Here is a 22,964-nt window from a genome sequence, read left to right as displayed (position 1 = left end):
TGAAGTAGTCGAAGTAGTCGAATACAAAAAGTCACAGAACACCAGAAAGTAGAGAGAGGAACAAAGCTTTATTAATCATCAAGTCACTGTTACAATGATGGCCTCTCCTCTGTTTATATAGGGGTATGGGGTGAAGGGATAAGCATCCATCTAACATGAGTTTAGGGAACAAGAGAGGCTACATACGTGCCTCCCACGCTATCTGGCTTTACCTCCTCGTGCGTGGCCTTTGGGCGAGGCCCGCTTCCCCAACATGATCATCAAGACTATGTGGGTGCAATGAGCTGGCCACCCGATGTTGTGGCCCCTACCATACAATGAGATGGATAACAATCTTCATGGCTTTGTGAGTCACGTCTGTGCCAATTGGCTAGCCCGAGCAAAGTGACTTTCTCCGTGCACGCATTGACAACAAACAAACCTAAGGGCGCGCTTGAATTATCGGTTCGATCCCAAATACCGGTGTAATTGGTACAACCCTAGGACGGTCTTTTTTTTAATTTCGGGCAGAAATCACACTACGACCGGTAATATACACCTGTAGATTAAATCCGGGTGTATAAGTTTACACCTGTTCGAAGCGGACCCTAATGAATATCAAGCACACTGGAGGTAGCGGGAGATTGCAACGCCTCTAGCCAGACGCGGCGATGGGACGCGATGCAATGGGACGACACTGGCAACACCATACTAAGTTTGACAAATCCTAACCCGGTTAGGAAAAAGAACAACAACGTACCAATCAGTAGCCACAAACATCAAACCTTTACAAGCGGACATAGACAAGCTTTCACCATCCCTTTAAAGCCTGTTGGGGAACGTTGCATGGGAAACAAAAAATTTCCTACGCACACGAAGACCTATCATGATGATGTCCATCTACGAGAGGAGATTAGATCTACGTACCCTTGTAGGTCGCTAAGCGGGAAGCATTAAGAAACGCGGTTGATGTAGTGGTACAGCTTCGTGATTCAAATCATCGTCGTCCCACGATCCGTTTCGATCTAGCGCCGAACAGACGGCACCTCCTCGTTCAGCACACGTACAGTTCGATGACGATCTCGACCTTCTTGATCCAGCAAGAGAGACGTATAAGTAGATGAGTTCTCCGGCAGCGTGATGGCGCGCCAGTGTTGGTGATGATCTATTCCTGCAGGGCTCCGCCCGAGCTTCGCAGAAATATAATCTAGAGGAAGAACTACGAGGTGTAGGTTTGAGTTGTACGTGGCAAAGTTGTGTCTCAAACAGCCATAAACCTCTAGTATATATAGGATGAGCCAAGGGGTGGGGAAAAGCCGTAGGGCACTGGCCAAAGGTGGCCTCCTTGGGTCAGCCGAAGTCGGAGGGAGGAGTCCTTCTCCAATCCCACTTGGATTAGGACTCCTTCCTTATTTTCCCACCTCTTTTGGTTTTTCCACTTTTTCCTCATGGGCTTTCCTCGGATGACTTTGTCAGGCCATTATACCTTATTGTGCATCCAATAAACCCACGTGGACCCCTTGGGGCATGGTGGGCCCACCCAGTGGGCCCCCGGAACCCATTCGTCACTCCCGATACACTGTCGACAATGCCCAAAAACTTTCCAGAATCCAAACACCAACTTCCTATATATCAATCTTAGTTTTCAGGCCATTACGGAAACCCTCGTGATGTCCGTGATCTCATCCGGGACTCCGAACAACCTTCGGTCACCAACACATATAACTCAACTATACTAAAACATCACCGAACCTTAAGTGTGCAGACCCTGCGGGTTCGAGAACTATGCAAACATGACGTGTGACACTCCCTGGTCAATATCCAATAGCGGGACCTGGATGCCCATATTGGATCCTACATATTCTACGAAGATCTTATCGGCTGAACCTCTGTGCTAAGGATTCATATAATCCCGTATATCATTCCCTTTGTCCTTCGGTATGTTACTTGCCCGAGATATGATCGTCGGTATCCCTATACCTATTTCAATCTCATTACCGGCAAGTCTCTTTCCTCGTTCCGTAATACAAGATCCCGTGACTCACACTTGAGTCACATTGCTTGCAAGGCTTATATGTGATGTTGTATTACCGAGTGGGCCCCGAGTTAACTCTCCGTCCCAAGGAGTGACAAATCCCAGTCTTGATCCATGCTAACTCAACGGACACCTTGAGAGATACCTGTAGAGCATCTTTATAGTCACCCAATTACGTTGTCACATGTGATACACACAAGGTATTCCTCCGGTGTCAGTGAGTTACATGATCTCATGCTCATAGGAATAAATACTTGACACGCAGAAAACAATAGCAACAAAATGACACGATCACATGCTATGTTCATAATTTGAGTCTTGTCCATCACATGATTCTCCTAATGATGTGATCCCGTTATCAAGTAACAACACTTGTCTATGGTCAAGAAACCTTGACCATCTTTGATCGAGGAGCTAGGTAACTAGAGGCTTACTAGGGACAGTGTTTTGTCTATGTATGCACACATGTATTTGTGTTTCCAATCAATACAATTATAGAATGGATAATAAACGATTATCATGAACAAAGAAATATAATAATAACTAATTTATTATTGCCTCTAGGGCATATTTCCAACAAAGCCGCCCACACTGAACGTAAATCGGGAGCAAACAGTAACCACCGTTAAGGACAACTAGCATGGCATAACTGTTTTGAACCAGCGAGATGCTTGAACGTCCATGCTCGGCCAATTTATTCACCGTGGGCATCCATCATGACATGATGAACCAAAAAATTGGCAGCCAACACATTAGAACAACTCGAAGGACAAAACCCATCAACGTTTCTGCTCATACCATTAAGGAGGTGTTTGTTTCATCCTTCTTCTCCCATCATCTGTTTACGGTGTAAATAGAAACCCTTAACTACGTTTGGTGACAACCCTGAGTAATCGCGTCCCTCCGTAATCAGGTGCAGGCCAGTTATGAGTCGATGCCCCCCCCCATCGCAACCCGAGCGCTCCTCACCCTAAGCCCTCCTCCTCCCCCACAACTCTCCTTGATGTGTGTTCCACCACTGCCTCCCTTCAATCCCCTTCGAGTCCAGCGCCACCACCTCCCTTCAACCTCCTTCAAGTCCAATGCCACCGCCTCCCCTCGGTGCTCTCCTCCTGGTCCAACCGCTAGGAACGACCATGCCAGCCGCCACCACTGGCGACACAACACCAATTAGGATGGACCATTGAAGCCACCAAGGAGGAGCAACAAAGGCTACCCATGGATTTCTAGTTGATCTATTCCTCCTCCACCAACCAACTCCTACGGATGTTGATGTTAGGGTTATTGGTCTTTGTTCTTGATCTTGAAGTCAAACAAATATGTGTTCTTGATATATTCTTGATCCAGTAGTGAATCTGAGAAGTGCAACATTTTTTACTCTGAACCAGGTTTGAGAAACCTCAGAAAATGCTACCCGCCTTGAGAGATGAAAAAAATCGTGGTTTCGTGGCATTTTGCTATAACTTCAACACTTTATTATGTTTGGACCGCGTGTGATCGCTCTCGCCCGCTTCAGTTACTTTACCCAAATTTAATTGGCAGCAGTATTTCAACTGCCGCCCTCCCTCGTCCTCTGCCGACGCTATAGTTAAATTCCAGTTGCCGATGCATTTGAACCGTCGCCATCCCTCGTCCTCCACCATCTCCACCCACCATTACTAACATTTTCAGTAGCAACCCCACCCTCCAGTCCAAACAACACCTTCCCCCTTCCCCTGCCTTCCCTGCTCGAGCAGCTCACCCGTGCTACCGACCTTCACCACTAACCTCATCCGGTCTACCCGTGCCTCCTAGCTAAACAAGTTCATGTTACCCACCAATCCACTGTCACTCCCTTTTTTCACCTCACTTTGCCAAAATTTGGTATAAATTAATACTTTTTAAGTGAATGACATGAGTTCCTTGTTTGTCATTATTGTATGTGTGCTTGTGAGTAAATCTCTTAAAATCAGTTTTAAAGATAATATTTCTACAAATATCCCTTTTAGTTATTTTTGATAAATCAAAAACTTGCTTTGGGGTTGCACTGTAAGTCCTTGAATTCAAGGGAGTGCCATCAACCAAGATTGTATTTTGATTCTAAGGTGATTATAACTCTTCAAAAACCATTAAATAATTATTTTAAAGTTATTTTTCTATTTTATTTATATGTCCTTTTCTAAGGCCAGAAATGGTATTTCTGGATGGAAAATTAATTCCCCACCTTAGTAAAATCTGAGAAAACTTGGGAATACTGAGAAGACATATATTTTCCATACATAAGAGTTTCAACCCTACTCATGTTCAAAATATTTGAGCAAACCTTCAAAAACCAATTCTGTCTATTTTGATCTTTTGAAAAAAAAAATCAAAGGAAATATTCTCAGTAAATTCCCAGAAAATTCTAGCATGTCCCACATTTTATATTGGGTGATCATGCCAAGTGTCACCCCCATCCAAGGTGATTTGAATCACCAAATAATTCAGAAACCGTATCTGTCCAGAATCAAGTTGGAGCAACTCTATATTTTAAAGTTTGTCCTCTGGACTGAAATTTTGTAGCAGTGCTCAATACCTCAAATAAGGGGATCTTGCCAAGAATTGGATTTGTGAGGGTTGATTTGCTCACATCTTCTCACAAAAATACACATCAACCCATTTGTCAGTATTTTCCAGTTTACATTGTCAAACTTATCCAATGCAGCTCAAATTTGGTAGAACCTCCTAATTATGCCTAAAACCAAATCCAGTCAGCTTTCAATGCATTTGGAGGAGGTTAACTTCCCCAAACATGCATCAAACTCCTTCTACTAGATTTGTAAAACAACATCTAGCAACCACCACACTCACTCCCTTCACTCCAAATTTATGTCACACATGGCATGTGCCCCTCCTCAACTGCAGCTGATAGGCCCAACACTGGTTCAATGAGAGGGAGCCAAAATATTCATTTTAGTTCCTGAATCGAGGCTGGTCGAACCACGTTAACCCTCTCCTCTTGGCCACCTCGATCCTTCTCGGTTCATAGCATTCAAGGGGCATCTACCCCACCTCTTAGACATGCCAGAGACGGCCAAGACGCGCCACAGCGCCAACATGCCATGGCATCCCAAAACTGTGCTGTGGACGCACTACAGGGCGCACTCGAGCCCGAGGGGACGATCACCAGCCGGTTCTCGCCTCCCCGTTTTGCCCCTCTTTGACCACACCGTTGACCGCATCGAGGGCAGTGTCGGAACCCTCTTTTCCCCCTCTCCTCTACCCCTGATGACGCATGCCTGCGCGCGGCCAAAGCGGCCAGAAGGAACCCACCACCTCGACACACCAAGGAGCTGCCCCCGCTCCTGTGAAGATTTCGCGTGGTCCTAAACCACGTCCGCAAACCATCATGTCGCGCTTGCGTCCTCTCTCCCTCTCCTTTCGCCTCAGCAAAACCACCGGGGCGCCTCCACTCAGTGACTTGTTGCCAACCTATAAATAGGCCACCCTAGACTATCCGAGCACCTCAGACCCCTCCCTCCAACCTTCAATCGGCCAACCCAGTACCCCATTTGAGTTAAGAGAGCCACGGTACTCGAGATCGACCGAGGGGCCGCCGCATCGGGGCTTAGTAGATCTCGGGCTACAGGCACACTTGAGAGCCCCATTCGTTCCCCCTGTGACCGCAAAGACCTCCTGAGTCTTCTCCAACACTCCCTCGTCCTTATCCCTGCTCGGAGCACCGAATCCGACGCCTTCCCGAAGGGTCTCCGCCGCGGCTTCGTCGTCGCCGGCAACACAGGCCTCCTCCATCGTCCATTCGACCACCATCTGCTAGCCAGAGGAGCCATGAGTCTGTTCCCACACTCGCCTGACATTGAGAGCCCCGGGAGCTGCCGTCGGTGAGCTCTCCCTCCTCTCCGTCCGAAGGTAGATGACGACCCCGACAGGGGGACCCCACCTGTTGTCGGTCGTCTCGTCTCTCTCTCTCTCCCTGCAGTCGCTGGCCACAAGGCCCCATGCGTCAGGTTTAATCCCGACGGAGCATGCGCCTGGGCTCGCTAGCTAGCTGGCTAGTTGGCCAGTTGGGCCCGCCCAGCAACTGCCCGAGCGAGCCAGTGAGTTGGACTTTCTCTTATTATATTTAATCCTATTTTAAAATAAATCCACAACATTAAATATTTATTCAAACTTAAATATTTTTCCACCATAATTCTTGTAAAATTTGTATAGTATTTAACAGTGCTGTTTATGAAAAAAACTAAAACAACTCTATGCACAAGTTTATTTTAAGACCTAGTTTATGTGTTTTTAACTTCTGTTAAAAAGACTTCAAAATTACTTTTTCATTCCAAAACCAGAAACAATCTTTTTGATAAATAAAAATTGGATTTTACAGAGTAGGTTAACATTTTTTATGTGTATTTTTACTCTATTTTTGATTGTGGTCCTTATTATTATTATTATTATTGCTATTACGACGATACATCACGCGATTAATGAAGGACTTTGACCCGAAGAACTAGAAGACCCCCGATACCAAGCTGATCAGGGCAAGCAGCCCTTTGACCATGTGTGAGAAAATGTTTTGTGCATGACATGTTGATTACTTTATTCCGATGCATATAGTCATGATTAATCGGTACACCCTGGTATGGTGTTACATTGACAAAAGTTGACAAGTAGATAGTAGTGCTACACATAGGATGAGCATAGGCATGGTGATGGTTACACAAAGGTGATTACAAAGGTTTTACGAAAAACCCCTCGGGTCACACTAATGCCCGAGGGTGATGGCGTTGAGCTGGAGGGCCACTTCAGAAAGAAGTGGTGTACTAGAAAGGTTTTGTGTGAGTGGTTCAGAAATGAGATTAGATTAAGACTTTTCGACCGTTCCAACCTTACAAGTGTGACGACGATAACCCTTTATGGGACGGGGCTGTGTTGATTACTCTAGTCGTGCTAGCTAGGAGCCCGCATTACTAGTGGCGGGAGTGATATGGCCACTCTCGTGACGGGCGTGCCGGGTAGGACGACTATGTCGTTTTTACGTGTTTCGGGCACACCGTTGGTCCCTCCATGGATGATACGGTCTAGAGTTGGTGGTCGTAATGTGTGCTAGGTACCAATCGAGTGGACTATTTGTCTAGTGTCATTAGGGGAAAGGCATTGATCCTGTACTCACCTCGGGTATGTTATATACCACGAATCGTGGATGACACGGAAGTTTCTCGGATCTCGTGAGTTCAACGTACAACTTGTAGAGTGTCAAACTATTTGAATAGCCATGTCCACGGTCAAGGACAGTTGGGTGGTGCTGTTTAAACTACGTCTAGTGTTTTCCGCAAAAACTAAGGGTGCGCGTGTATAAAGGTGTTACATGAGAAAGTGGTTACTTGGTCAAGTTTGGTGACTTGACATGGACGATGAACATGAGGTGTTCAGTCCTCAGAATATTTATGTTGATATATTTAACCTGTTCTTATGGTTACTATTTACTTATTGATGCATGACTATCTAAATACATAAGTATGTTTATGCACTTATAAAACCTGGTTTTCGCAAAGGCCGCACTATACCTCTTATTGCACTCAATTACACAATACGTATCATGGGGTGTTTGCGAGTACATCCAAAGTACTCATTGTCTTGCCACTGGTTATTTTATTGACCAGACATGGAGGAACCAGAATATGGAGAAGAATTCATCGTCGAAGATGGACACGCGAACTAGGACGCTTCCAAGTCAGAATGCAAATTGGTTAAGGCTCATGTCATGGGTTCACGTGTACTACCAAGATTTCTGCTAGTAGTTGAGTTGGTGTGAAAGGCCTTCATGGCCCTATATATGTAAGACTTGACCATAATGGTCATTATTTGTATCAGACGTTAAACATGGATGTAAGACTCTTGTTATTCAGTATAGGTGTGTTCAGTGAGCAGTGATCTCTAGGATAACCGTACATGTTCATTCGGTGATCATGACTCACAAGTCGGGGTCCCCACAGATCTGGTATTGGTATCACAGCCATCGTGACTGTAGGAAGCCTTAGGTAGCATGGACGTTAGCCGGGACGAATAGCACATTCAGTCCTTACAGTTAGGGTTTTATAAACCCTTACAACCTTTTTATACCATTCATAACTTTCTAACCTCTCTCCTAAAACTTTGTAGATGGCCATCATAACTGAGACACTCCTGGAAAGTGGCTTTCCCCTACTTCTGGGAGACAGCGTGGAAAAGTGTCAAGTACGCCGAATAGTCATTTACCTCTACCACGAGCACTGGGTCAATGCGAGCACAAAGGAATATCACGTGGACGTGATTGTGAAGGCAAATGACTCTCCAACTAGTTGGTTTTTTGAAGGACCACAGATGGAGACTCTGGTATTGGCAGTGGAGACGACAGCAGCAGAGGCGCTCGTGCACATCCGCGGCCTTTTTCCAGAGATGGCTGATGAGCTGGCAACCCGCCACCTGCCTTTTGTTAAGGATGAGGCTGATGGGAGCTGGACACTAAACCCATCCCCGGAAGGAGGGACGCCACTCAGGTTTCAGACCTACTTCAGCCTCTGCATTGACAGCCTAGTTCACAACTTGCTTAAAGAATCAATAACCCTTCGCCAAGAACTCCATCGTGTACCGGAACTACTCCGCCAAGAAAAGATGAAGGCAACCAAGATCAAGAAAGAAGGAGCACTCGAAGGACAACCTGGTATCACATACAGAGGAGGAATACCACCACACAAGATCACCCCCATTCGGAGTCGCCACATGACTGTCCAGGAGTTTACGGAGCTCTTCACCGCTTCTCTAATGAAGCGTTGTCGTGATGGACTTCTTCCTTCCCCCACACCCTTGATAGGAGATGATGGCCGCACAGATGATGAAGAGGACGAAGACCCCGAGGAGCGCGAGTATGAGAACAAGCAATCGGCTACTTAGTATGGGCGTCATAAGACAAACTATGAGTCCCCATGTGAAGTCGAGTCCGTGTAATGGTTTATAAGAAATCATGTATGCTTGTAGTGTGTGCTTTATGTTTGTGTCTCGATGCGAGCCGCGGTTTTTCCCTAGGCAACACGTAAGCGGCTACATCGACTATATTAACTAATGTAGTTGCATGAGGGTTCTACGACCCTTCTTGTTTGACACACTTGCACCATACCAAAACCCCCTTATGTAGGAACGTTTCTCCCTTATGCTTTCCTCTCGTCCTTTTTGGGATATTGACCTGACTCCTCCAACAAGATGGTGATTGCTACTCGCACCAGTACCTTCAGCCACCCAAGCACTAGCGAATCTAGCCAGCAGCCAGGAGCCGGTGGGTCTGCTCAATTTGGAGTTCACCAGGAGGAGCCGCAAGGCGACATTCCCCTGCCCCCGCCTCCTCCGAAGAACCTGACCGTGCCTCTGTTCCTCCAGGCTCTCCGAGAGGAACGCCAGGACAAAAACGCCGCTATCCAGCAGATAGCTCAGGCCTTAGTGAACAACTTGCTGCAGGGCAGAAATGGCAATGGTCGCTCCACTCTGTCGGAGTTCATAAGGACTACGCCTCCAATATTAACTAAGACAACTGAGCCTATCTATGCCGATGACTGGATCCGAACCATTGAATACCTCCTCACGCTGGTTAAGTGCACCGACGATCGTGAAAAGGTTCTCTATGCCTCTCACTGTCTCGGAGGCACTACCAGGGCTTGGTTGGATGGGTTCCAAATCATGTAAGGCACGCATGTTATCACTTGGTCTGTCTTCACGGATGGGTTCCGCGCTGCTCACATTCCCCCGGGAATGATGATTATCAAGAAGCGGTAGTTCCGTGCACTAAAGCAAGGAAGTGGCACAGTCAAGGAGTACCTACAAAAGTTTAACCTCTTGTCGAGGTATGCACCTGATGATGTCAGCACTGAAGCCACCAAGGTAGAACGCTTCATGGAAGGGCTACAACAGTCGCTGCAGTATGAGCTTATTGTATGTGACTGCCGGACCTTCTGTGATCTGGTGAACAAGGCTCTCATGGTTGAAGACAAGCGTCGTGCTATGTATGATACTCGTAAATGCAAGTTGATGGGCAATGGTGGTTCCAGCAACCAAAAGGCTCGCCCGTGGCAGACAGCCCCGACAAGCCCTAACTATCAGCAGCAACAGTACAATACTCCTGCACCTCGCCCAAGTTTTCAGCTGCAGCCGTATGCCAACCCCAAGCCAGTGCTCAACCCACCCAACAATAGTGGGGGCAAGCCCAACATCCCTAGGGAGTTCACTTCCCTCGGGTGTGGAAAACCTGGACACTACTTCAGGCAATGTCCCAACAAGAAGCCCGATGCACCGCGCCCCAATGCGTCGAATCAAGGACTTGGAGCACCAAACAGAAATCAGGCTTCCCGCAACCAAAAATACAACAACAGGGGACGTGTAAACCATATCTCTGGAGAGGAAGCCCAGGAATACCCGGACTGCATACTGGGTACATTCCTCATGAACTCCACTCCAGCAACAGTATTGTTTGATTGTGGTGCTTTGCATTCTTTTGTCACCAAAAAGTTTGCTATGAAGAGTGGCTTGAAACCTACATTCCTAAAGGGTCAAATGGCAGTACAGACCCCGGGTGCAGTATTGAGGACCAACATAGGATGTAGGGGAGTTGGGATCAGCATTAACGGAGTAGACTTCATAGCAGATCTCATCGTCCTTAAGTCGCAACGCTTCGGCGTGATCCTTGGTATGTATTGGTTGGCCAAGCACTAGAGCATACTGGGCTGCGCCAATAGTGCTATCACCAGGACGAGTAACCAAGGGATCAAGGTCAAATATGTTCCTTAGTCTACCTCCGCTCAAGTTCCTCGGGTTAACTACCTTTTGGGAAATGAGTTGGATCAAGCGCCAGTGGTATGTGAATACCCGGACGCCTTCCCTGATGAACTACCTGGGATGCCTCCTGATCGTGACATCGAGTTCATCATTGACCTCATGCCCGGGTCAAGGCCTATCTATAAGAAGCCTTATAGGATGGGATCCGAGGAACTCGCAGAGCTAAAGAAGTAGCTAGCCGAGCAGCTCTGGAAGTGATTTATCCATCCTAGTGCCTCACCTTGGGGATCACCTGTTCTGTTTGTGTCCAAGAAGGATGGGACTATCAGGCTCTGCATTGATTACCGTTCCCTCAGTGAAGTCACAATAAAGAACAAGTATCCGCTCCCCAAGATTGAAGACCTATTCGACAAGTTAAATGGTGCCAAGGTATTCTCCAAGATCGATCTCATGTACCTCATGAACAAGGTCTTCATGGAGTACATGGACAAGTTCGTTATCGTCTTCATCGATGACATACTCATCTTCTCCAAGGCCAAAGAAGAGCATGAGCAAAACTTGAGGATGGTCTTGGAAAAACTTCGAGAGCATCAGCTTTATGCCAAATTCAGCAAGTGCGAATTTTGGTTACACGAAGTTGGGTTCCTGGGTCATACCATGATGGCAGATGGATTAGCAGTCGATCCCTCCGAGATTACTACGGTAACAAACTCAAAGTCGCTAATCGATGTGAAGGATGTCACGAGCTTCCTCGGACTCGTGGGATATTATCGCAAGTTTGTGGAAGGATTCTCTTGCATCGCCTGACCAATGACTCAGCTCCTGAAGAAGGGAAAAAAGTTCGAATGGACGATGGAATGCAAAGAAATCATCCCATAATTGAAGAAGAGGTTAACCACCGCCCCACTATTGGCCACTGGAGATATCAACAAGGAGCTTGTGATATACTTTGATGCATGGATGATCAGGCTTGATGTCATTTTGATGCAAGACGGTAGGGTCGTGGCTTACCTGTCACGACAACTGCGCCCTCATGAAGAGAACTATGCCACGCACGACCTCGTGTTGGCGGCCATAGTTCATGCCTTGAAAACAAGGCGACATTACCTTTTGGGGAAGGGATGAGAAATATACACCGACCACAAGAGTCTGAAGTTTATTTTTACCCAGAAGGAATTGAATATGAGGCAGCAAAGATGGTTGGAGTTGATTAAAGACTACGACCTTAGCACTCAATACCACCCTTGAGCCGAAAGGCTTGCACCTTGAATGCTATGATCAAGGAAAGGATACCCACTCTATATGAGGAGCTGGAAAGCTTCGGGTTGGATCTAGTTGAACAAGGACTCCTAGCAAACCTCGAAGCCAAACCCATGCTGATGGACGACATTAAAGAGGCCCAAAAGGGACATGAGAGCATTGAAGGCATTAAGAGGAAGATCAAGGAAGGGAAGGCCCTAGGATTCTGAGTGGATGAACATGGAGTTGTGTCGTTTGGGAATCGCATATGCGTACCCAACAAGGCTGAACTCAAGAATTTAATATTGCAAGAAGCCCACGACAATCCATACTCAATTCACCCTAGTGTGACCAAGATGTACCAAGACCTCAGAGAAGGATTCTGGTGGCATGGCATGAAGAGGGAATAACTTCATATGTCGCCAAGTGCGACGTATGCTAGTGAGTCAATGTTGAGCACCAGCACCCTGCTTGGCTGCTACAACCTCTCCAGGTGCCTGAATGGAAGTGGGATCAAGTCATTATGGATTTAGTGACCGGCCTTCCCAAATCAGGCAAGGGACACGACTCCATATGGGTTTTTGTAGACCATCTGACCAAGGTCGCCCATTTCATCCCGGTCAGCACCACGTACGATGGCAGCCAGCTGGCCAATCTATACATCCATCGTATCGTGAGTCTTCACGGGGTTCCCAAAGAGATTGTTTTCGACCGAGACACGCAATTCACCTCAAAATTCTAGTAGTTCCAAGAAGCTCTAGGAACCAAGCTCTCCTTCAGCACCGGCTTCCACCCACAGACCGGGGGGCAGACGGAAAGAGTAAATCAAATACTAGAAGACATGCTCCGCGCTTGTATCTTGGCACACACAGCCAAATGCGAAGATTGTCTACCTTTTGCTGAGTTCTCTTACAACAACAACTATCAGTCCAGTCTCCATATGGCCCCATTTGAGGTGTTGTACGGACGTAAGTGCTGCACTCCCCTCAACTGGTCCGAGACCGGTGAAGGATTGATTTTTGGGCCAGACGTCCTCCGTGAAGCTGAGGAGAAGGTGCAACTCGTGAGGGAGCACCTAAAGGCTGCCAAGTCGCGGCAAAAAAGCTATGCAGATTCCCACCACCAAGAAATGGAGCTTAACCCTGGAGATCACGTGTACCTCTGCGTCACGCCTCTCAAGGAGACAAAGCGTTTCCACGTCAAGGGAAAGCTTGCTCCGAGGTAAATTGGACCTTTTAAGATCATTGCCAGGCGTGGAGAAGTTGTTACCAGTTGGTGCTACCTCCAGAACTTTTGGGCATGCACAACGTCATCCATGTGTCACAACTCGAGAAGTGTCGTCATGTGCCAAGCCGTCCAGATATATATAAAGACATCGATCATCAAGCGATTGACCTTCAGCTGGACCTCACCTATCGCAAGAGACCGATCCGCATTCTGGAGGAAGCCGAGCGCTGTACTCGAAGCCATATCATCAAGTTCTTCAAGGTCCAGTGGAGTAACCACACTGAGGCAGAGGCAACATGGGAACGTGAAGACTACCTTATATCCGAGTTTCCGTTCCTTTTTAGCACCTTTCTTAGGAATCTTGGGGACGAGATTCTTGTAAGGGGGATAGGTGTGTCACACCGTGTTTTCACCTCACTTTGTCAAAAATTGGTATAAATTAAAACTTTTTTAAGTGAATGCCATGAGTGCCTTGTTTGTCATTGTTGTATGTGTGCTTGTGAGTAAATCTCTTAAAATTAGTTTTCAAGATAATATTTCCACAAATATCACATTAGTTATTTTTGCTAAATCAAAACCATGCTTTGGGGTTGCACTGCAAGTCCTTGAATTCAAGGGAGTGCCATCAACGAAGATTGTATTTTGATTCTAAGGTGATTACAACTCTTCAAAAACCATTAAATAATTATTTTTAAATTTATTTTCCTATTTTGTTTACATGTCCTTTTATAAGGCCAGAAATGGTATTTCTAGAAGGAAAATTAGTTCCCTGCCATGGAAAAATCTGAGAAAACATGGGAATACTCAAAGGACATATATTTTCTATACATAAGAGTTTAAACCCCTAGTCATGTTCAAAATATTTGAGAAAACCTTTGGAAACCAATTTTGTCTCTTTTGATCTTTTGAAATATTTCCAAAGGGAATATTCTCGATATATTCCTGAAAAATTCTAGCATGTCCCAGATGCCATATGTGGGGATCATACCAAGTCTACTTCCATCCAGGGTTATTTGAATAAGCAAATAATTCAAAAACCCTATGTGTCCAGAATCAAGTTGGAGTAACTCTACATTGTTAAGTTTCTCGATTTGGACTACAACTTTGCAGGAGTGCTCAATACCTCAAATAAGGGGATCATGCCAAGAATTGGATTTGTGGGGGTTGATTTGCTCAGATCTTCTCACAAAAATGCAGATCAGCCCATTTGTGAGTATTTTCAAGTATACATTGTCAATCTTGTCCAATGGAGCTCAAATTTGGTAGAGCCTCCTAATTATGACTAACATGAAATCCTATTAACTTTTAATACACCTTTTGCCATATTTGTAAAACAACATCTAGCAACCACCACACTCACTCCCTTTACTCCAAATTCATGTCACAGATGGGCTCTGCCCCTCCTCAAATGCAGACGAGAGGCCCAACACTGGTTCAATGAGAGCGAGCCAAAATCTCCATTTTAGCTCTTCAACCGAGGCTGGCCGAACAACTTTAACCCTCTCCCCTTGGCCAGCTCGATCCTTCTCGGTTCATAGCTTTCAAGGGGCATCTACCCCACCTCCCACACACGGTCAAGACGCACCAGAGCGCGCCAGCATGTTGTGGCATGCCAAAACTGCGCTCTGGATGCGCTACACAGCGCACCCTAGCCCCAGAGGACCAGCACCGGCTGGTTCTCGCCTCCTCCCGTTACCCCTTTTTGACCACACCATCGATCGCATCCAGGGAAGCGCCGGGCACCTCTTTTTCCCCTCTCCTCTGCCCTTGGCGACGGGTGCCCGCACGTGGCCGAAGCGGACAGAAGGACCCCACCACCTCGACGCACCAAGGAGCTGCCCCCGCTCCTCGTGAAGATGCTACGCGGTCCTAAACCACGTTCATGAACCACGGTTTCGCACTTGCGTCCTCTCTCCCTCTCCTGCCGCCGCAGCAAAACCACCGGCGTGCCTCCACTCGGTGACTCATCGCGAGCCTATAAATAGGCCACCCTTACTCTCCCAGCATGTTAGACGCCTCCCTCCTACCTCCAATCGACCACCCTAGTGCACCTTTTGAGCTAAGAGAGCCTCGATACTCGAGGTCGACAAAGGCACCGCCGCGTCGGGGCTCCGTCGATCTCAAGCTACACGCATGCTCCAGAGCCCCATTTATTCCCCCTGTGACCGCAAAGACCTCCTGAGTCTTCTCCACCACTCCCCCGTCCTTCTCCCTACTCAGAGCACCGATTCCGACGCCTTCCCGAAGGGTTTCTACCGCGGCTTCGTCTTTGCCGGTGACACAGGCCACCTCCGTCGTCCCTTTGACCACCATCTGGTAGGCGGAGGAGCCACGAGTGTGTTCCCGCACTCGCCTGACCTCGACATCCCCGGAGCTGCCGCCGGTGAGCTCTTCCTCCTCTTTGTCAAGAGGTAGCAGACGGCCCCGACAGGGAGACCCCACTTGTCGACGGCCGTCTCGTCTCTCCCTCTCTCCCCGCAGCCGCTGCCCACAAGGTCTCGAGCTTGAGGTTTAAACGTGACGGCGCACGCATGGGCTGGCTGGCTCCCTGACTAGTTGCCCAGCTGGGCCGGCCCAGCCACTGGCCAAGCCAGGCTAGTGAGCTAGACTTTCTCTTTTTATTTTTAATCCTGGTTTTAAAATAAATCCACATGATTAAATATTTATTCGGACATAAATATTTTTCCACCATAATTCTTGTAAAATTGTGTAGTATTTAAAAGTGTTGTTTATGAAAAATTTAAAAACAACTTTATGCACAAGTTTATTTTAAGACCTAGTAAAATGTTTTTATCTTTTGTTAAAAGGACTTTAAAAATACTTTTTCATTCCAAAACCAGAAAAAACTTTTTGATAAATAATAATAGGATTTTACAGGGTAGGTCAACATTTTTATGTGTGTTTTTACTCTGTTTTTGGTTGTGGTCCTTATTATTATTATTGCTATTACGACGATACATCACGCGATTGACGAAGGACTTGGACCCGAATACCTCGAAGACCCTGTATACCTAGCTGATCAAATGTTTTATACATGACATGTTGATTACTTTATTCAAATGCATATAGTAATGATTAATCGGTACACCCTAGTATGGTGTTACCGATGGCTCCTCTGGAGCTCTTGCACTGATCATGGCCTTACCATCTATGAAGGTCACACTGATAAAAGTTGACAAGTAGATAGTAGTGCTACGCATAGGAAGGAAATATGCATGGTGATGGTAACACAAAAGGCATTACAAAGGTTTTACGAAAACCCCGTCAGGTGCCACTAATGCCCGAGGGTGATGGTGTTGAGCTGGATGGCCACTTGAGAAAGAAGTGGTGTACCAGAAAGGTTTTGTGCGAGTGGTTTCAGAAATGGGATTAGATTTAAGATTTGTCGACCGTCTCAACCTTACATGTGCGACCACGATACCCCTTTATGGGACACGATGTGTTGATTACTCTAGCCGTGCTACCAAGGAGCATGCATTATTAGTGGCGGGAGTGATATGGTCACTCTCATTACTATGCCTTTTACGTATTCCAGGCACACCGTTGGTCCCTACATGGATGATACGGTCTATAGTTGGTGCTTGTAAGACCTACATCATGTGGGCTAGGTACCAAACGAGTGGATTCTTTGTCTACTATCATCAGGGGAATGGCATTGATCGGGTACTCACCTCGGGTATGTTATGTACCGCGACTTGTGGATGACACGAAAGTTTTCCGGATCTCGTGGGTACAGTGTACAACCTCTTCAGATTGTCAAACTATTCTAATAGCCGTGTCCACGTCCAAGGACAGTTCGGTGGTGCTGCTAAAACTACGTCTAGTGTTTTACACATAAAACAAGGGTGCGTGTGTATAAAGGTGTTACATGAGAAAGTGATTACTTGGTTAAGTTTGGTGACCTGAAATGGAGGATAGACATGAGGTGTTCAGTCCTCAAAATATTTATGTTGATATATGTAGTATGTTCTTATGGTTACTATTTACTTATTGATGCATGACTATCGAAATACTTGACCATGTTAATGCACTTATAAAGCCTGCTTTCCACAAAGGCTGCATTATACCTCTTATTGCACTCAATTACACAATCTGTATCATGGGCTATTTGCGAGCACATTCAAAGTACTCATTGTCTTGCGACTGGTTATTTTATTGACCAGACATGGAGGAACCAGAATATGGAGAAGAATTCATTGTTGGAGACGGACACGCGAACTAGGATGCTTTCTAGTCGGAATGCCTGTTGGATAAGGCTGATGGCACGGGTTCATGTTTACTACCAAGATTTGCGCTAGTATTTGAGTTGGTGTGAATGGCCTTCATGGCCCTATCTATGTAAGACTTAACCATAATGGTCATTATTTGTATCAGATGTTAAACATGGATGTAAGACTCTTGTTATTCAGTATCTATGTGTTCAGTGAGCATTGATCTCTAGGATCACTCTACACGTTACATTTAAGTCGGGGTCCCCACATCCACATACACCATCACGGCTCTGAGTTTTTAGATGAGGTCGGCGATATCCCTTTCCCTGAGATCCCCATCCCGTACTATAAAGAGTTGCAACCTAATTGACCTGACCACATACCATGTCCAGCTCTAGGAGTGTACAAGAAAAAAGAGGTCTATCATGGCCTCTCCGCTGTTCGCTCGCGATATGGGCGTCGTTCGTGCCGACCCGTCGATCCCGGAGGAGCACCTCATCGTGGAAGCTGGTGAGGATGTTGAATATGTTGCCATCATTGGAAATATGCCCTAGCGGGAATAATAAAATGGTTATTATTATATTTCCTTGTTCATGATAATTGTTTATTATCCATGCTAGAATTGTATTGATCGGAAACCCAAATACATGTGTGGGTACATATACAATAATGTGTCCCTAGTGAGCCTCTAATGGACTACCTTGTTGATCAAAGATGGTAAAGATTTCTTGGCCATAGACATGAGTTCTTATTTGATAATGGGATCACATCATTAGGAGAATGATATGATGGACAAGACCCAAACTATGAACATAGCATATTATCATGTCAGCTTATTGCTATTGTTTTCTACATGTCAAGTATCTGTACCTATGACCATGTGATCATGCAACTCAGTGACACCTGAGGAATTCCTTGTTTGTATCAAACGTCGCAATGTAACTGGGTGTATAAAGGTGCTCTACAGGTATCTTTGAGGGTGTCTATTGAGTTGGCATGGATCAAGACTGGGATGTATTACTGCGGTTGACAGAGAGGTATCTCAGGGCCCACTCGATAATACAACATCACAATGAGCTTGCAAGCAACGTGACTAAAGAGTTAGCCATGGGATTTTGTGTTACATAATGAGTAGAGAGACTTGCCGATAACAAAAATTAATTAGGTATGGAGATACCGACGATTGAATCTCGGTCAAGTAACATACCTATGGACAAAGGGAACATTATACGGGGTTGATTGAATCCTTGACGACGTAGTTCGACCGATAAAGATCTTCGTAGAATATGTAGGAGACTATATGGGCATCCATGTCCCGCTATTGGTTATTGACCGGAGAGTGTCCCGGTCATGTCTGCATAGTTCTCAAACCCATAGGTTCTGCACACTTAAGGTTCAATGACAATTTGGTATTAATGAGTTATGTGTGATGGTAACTGTAAGTTGTTCGGAGTCCCGGATGAGATCCTAGACGTCACGAGGAGCTCCAGAATGGATCAGAGGTAAAGATTGATATATAGGAAGTTGGTATTCGAGGTATGAAAAGGTCCCAGAACATGCCGGTTTTGTGACGGGGGTGCCGGAAGTGTTCCGGGGATTTACTCGGAGGGTCCTCCTGCCCCGGAGGACCCATGGGCTGTGAGAGCGGGCGCACCAGCCCCTGGTGGGCTGGTCGCCCCTCCCACGAAGGCCAACGCGACAGGAGGTGGAGGGCTAAGCACGCAAGGGGCCGGACACCCTTCCCTTGGGTGGCAAGGCACCCCTAGGTCCACCGCCCACCCCTTGGGTGCCATCCACCTAGAGGGGGAACAATAGGCCCAATCAGCCCCCTCCTCTTCTCGTGTATATATGAGAGGTGAGGGAGGGCTGCAACACACAAGCCACGGCGCAACCTCTCCCTCTCCCTCTCCCTCTAGATCGGTTTCTACTCTAGATTTCTCGGTAGTGCTTGACGAAGCCCTGCCGGGACAACTACACCACCATCACCGTCACGCCGTCGCGCTGCTGGGGACCTCATCTACCACTCTGCCCGAGGGAGTCCTGGACTAAGGGGTCCTCAAGCGCCGGCCCATGGACCGGATCATCAGAGTCTGGATGGTTGATGACTTCGTACGAAGGAAGGAAGGCACCGAGGATTGACATGGACTCCAAGCTTAGGAGGACTAGGTCAGCTCATCTTTTCACGATTATAGTTGTTATCTTGTAAACCCTAGGGACCCTGGTGTCTATATAAACCAGGTTCCCCTGTCCGTAGAGGAGATGCTGAATCATCTAGGTTTTAGCGCATATGATCTCGAGGTAGATAAACTCTGTAATCATGTTCATCAATACAATCAAGCACGACGTAGGGTATTACCTCCATAAGAGGGCCCGAACCTTTGTAAACTACTGTCTCCCCTCTCTTCCTGCAACCCTTCGATCCAAGGTTCATAGTTCGGGACCCCTACCCGAGATCTGCCAGTTTGACACCAACATTGGTGCTTTCATTGAGGGTTCCACTGCAGGATCACCAAAAGGTTCGACGGCGCGTCTGGTTATCAGTGAGGAGGTCCGTAATAGAGACTTGTTCATCTCCGGACAAATCTTTGTGTTCGGAAGCATCATTCTGCACACCGATCCAGCCGGCCACCTTTGTCAGATCAGAAACTTTCCCCCCGGCCAGGAAGTCAGGTTCGAAGCCTAGAGTTCACCGGTGACCCCCTGGGAGACCTTGTGTGAACAAGGCTTTCCGCTCAAGTGAAGGAGCACGCGGACCTCGACGTTTTGTCTTCCGAGGCCGTGAATCCAATTATCAAGACAAACCTCATCCCTGATCCGGCCTTAAAGCCCGACATGGTCAGGGCGTCTGAACTCGCTTTAGCCAAGATCTCCCCGTAGACAACCCCGTGCACCGCCGATGGATTAGGCACACTAGTAGCCCCCGAGCATATAGGCGGCGCAACCACCACTGAAACCTTAGCACTGTATAAATTCCTCGACCAAATCCAATCCTTGGGCATGACTAACGATTAGGACACGATCTATGATCAGATCGGGATCAGACCCAACGACAGGGAAATCCACATCCCGCCCATCACACATATGATCAGTACGGTCGAACTCCGAGTCGAGGGTTCCTCACACCGACCATCCGAGGTGAGAGCGATACTCGTCCTAGTCGCTGATCACCATCTCGACAACCCGGAACCCCCATCCGGCTCCGCGAACAACTCTAGACTGGTGGCTGGTTCAGAACACATCTCCATCAAGGACATGGAGACCAAACCCTCAAGGTCACTATCAATTGGAATCCAAAATTCAAACCCACCCACCACCTAGCCTCAACATCCTCCGTACACGGGCCCTGGCTCCAACCCGTCCACCGTCACTCAAAGACCGAGCGAGTCAGCACACCACTTTTGAGAAAGATTCCTCCTCCTTCAAATGAGCGAAGGAAGCCACGACCATGAGATAATAAGTACCTTACACACCCATTGTTCGGACGAAGGCATTCTTAATGCCCTAGCCCGTCGCCAGGTTCAAACCTTCGTGAAGCTATCAAACCTGGTGCTCAAATACTGCCCCATGGAAAGCACCTGGCAAATGCAAAAGATGCACGTCGAGCCCAATTACACCGAGCAAGGCCGGCGAATTCGGATGAGGCAGTCATGCCATTTACGGGACAAGCTACCTCCGCGCACACGGAAAACAAAAATAAGTCTAGACCAAGGGGCAAGTCGATCCTCGACACACTACTAGATAAGCCATGCCCCATCACTTCGTCCTACCGGACACCCTTTCCACACACAACCTTCAAGATTTTTTGGTTGTCCGGTAAGTTGCTAAAAGAGGGGAAGAAATCCTCCAGACATCGAGTAAAAAATAAACTGGGGTACTACGGAGTACCAGTGCAGAGATCCTAACGATCATCGAAACATTCTCCTCGTAAAATCGGCGAAAGAGAGCCTTTCAAGAGCTCAATAAAATGAACTATGTCGCACACCCCTGGTTGAACACACCTATCACCTTCGACCAAGATGACGAGCCAATAACAAACACCGGTCCAGCACATGCCTCCCTAGTCCTAAGATCCATTGTAGACGGTTTCAGATTGAGCAAACTACTCATGGACGGGGGGCATTGGCCTTAACCTCAATTTATGAGGACACATTGGACGAAATGCATCTCGACCAATCTCGGATCGGCCAAAGCTCAACCACCTTCCAAGGCATAGTCTCCGGTAAAGAAGCACGCTGCATAGAATGCGTTACACTCGATGTTGTATTCGGTACCCCCGATAACTACCGATCCGAGGAGCTCGTGTTACACATCGTGCAATTCCGCAATGGCTACCATGCCATGCTGGGACGGGAGGCCTTCACAAGATTCCAGGCAATACCACATTACAGGTATATGAAGCTAGAAATACCAAGGCCAAACGGTATAATCATGACAGAAAGTGATCCTCACAGGGCAGTCTGGGCCAAAAACAAGATGGCATCCCTAGCCTTGGAGGCATTGGCCGAAACCCTGGATGCAGAAGAACTAATAGTCATGCGGTCCGTGGTGGACAAAGACGATGTAATCCTTGACAAACGACCGAATCTACATCTTTCAAGCCTGCGAACGAAACTATAAAATTCCAGGTACACCCAACGGATACCAATAAAACAACATCCATTGGATCCCACCTCGAACCCGTAGTAGACAAAGCATTACGTGCCTCCTTACGCGAGAACTAGGACACATTTGCTTGGCACCCTTCAAACATGCCAAGGATCCCTAGGGGGCTCGCCGAACATAGATTGAACATAACATCAGGCTTGAAGCCGGTCAAGCAAACCCTGCGACTATTTTCTGAACCTAAGTGTCAAGCCATGCGGGAAGAACTGGCAAAGTTATTGGAGGCCGGATTCATCCGGGTCATTAAACACACCGACTGGTTGGAAAATTTGGTCATGGTACCAAAGAAGGATAAGTCCTGGTGGCTATGCGTCGTTTTCGAAGACCTTAATAAAGCTTGTACAAAGGACCCCATCCCGTTACCTCGAATAGATCAGATCATCGATGCAACAGCCGAACATGACTCCCTATATTTTTTTATGCCTACTCCGAATACCACCTGATCAAAATGAAGGAATTCGACCAGGCGACAACTGCCTTCATAACCCCATATGGGCCGTTCTGCTTCAACACAATGCCCTTCAGGTTAAAAAAACAGGCGCTACTTACGAGCGCATGACCCAGACATGTGTGGAGAATGAAATTGGCAAAACCGTGGAGGCATACATGGACGATGTAATCCTCAAGACCCGACATGTTAGCCAACTGGTAGACGACCTACACAAAATATTTGCTAGCCTACGGGCATACAATATAAAGCCTAATCTAGACAAATGCGTCTTCAAAGTCCCAGCCGGCAAACTCCTTGGGTTTATTGTGTCGCAACACAAAATCGAGGCCAATCCGGACAAAATCCGAGCACTGTCCGAACTAGCTATCCCGACTATCGTGGTTTTGTC

The sequence above is a fragment of the Hordeum vulgare genome, chromosome 7H (genome assembly GCF_904849725.1).
Source record: "Hordeum vulgare subsp. vulgare chromosome 7H, MorexV3_pseudomolecules_assembly, whole genome shotgun sequence".
Classification (NCBI taxonomy): Eukaryota; Viridiplantae; Streptophyta; class Magnoliopsida; order Poales; family Poaceae; genus Hordeum; species Hordeum vulgare.
This window is presented reverse-complemented; position numbering follows the sequence as displayed.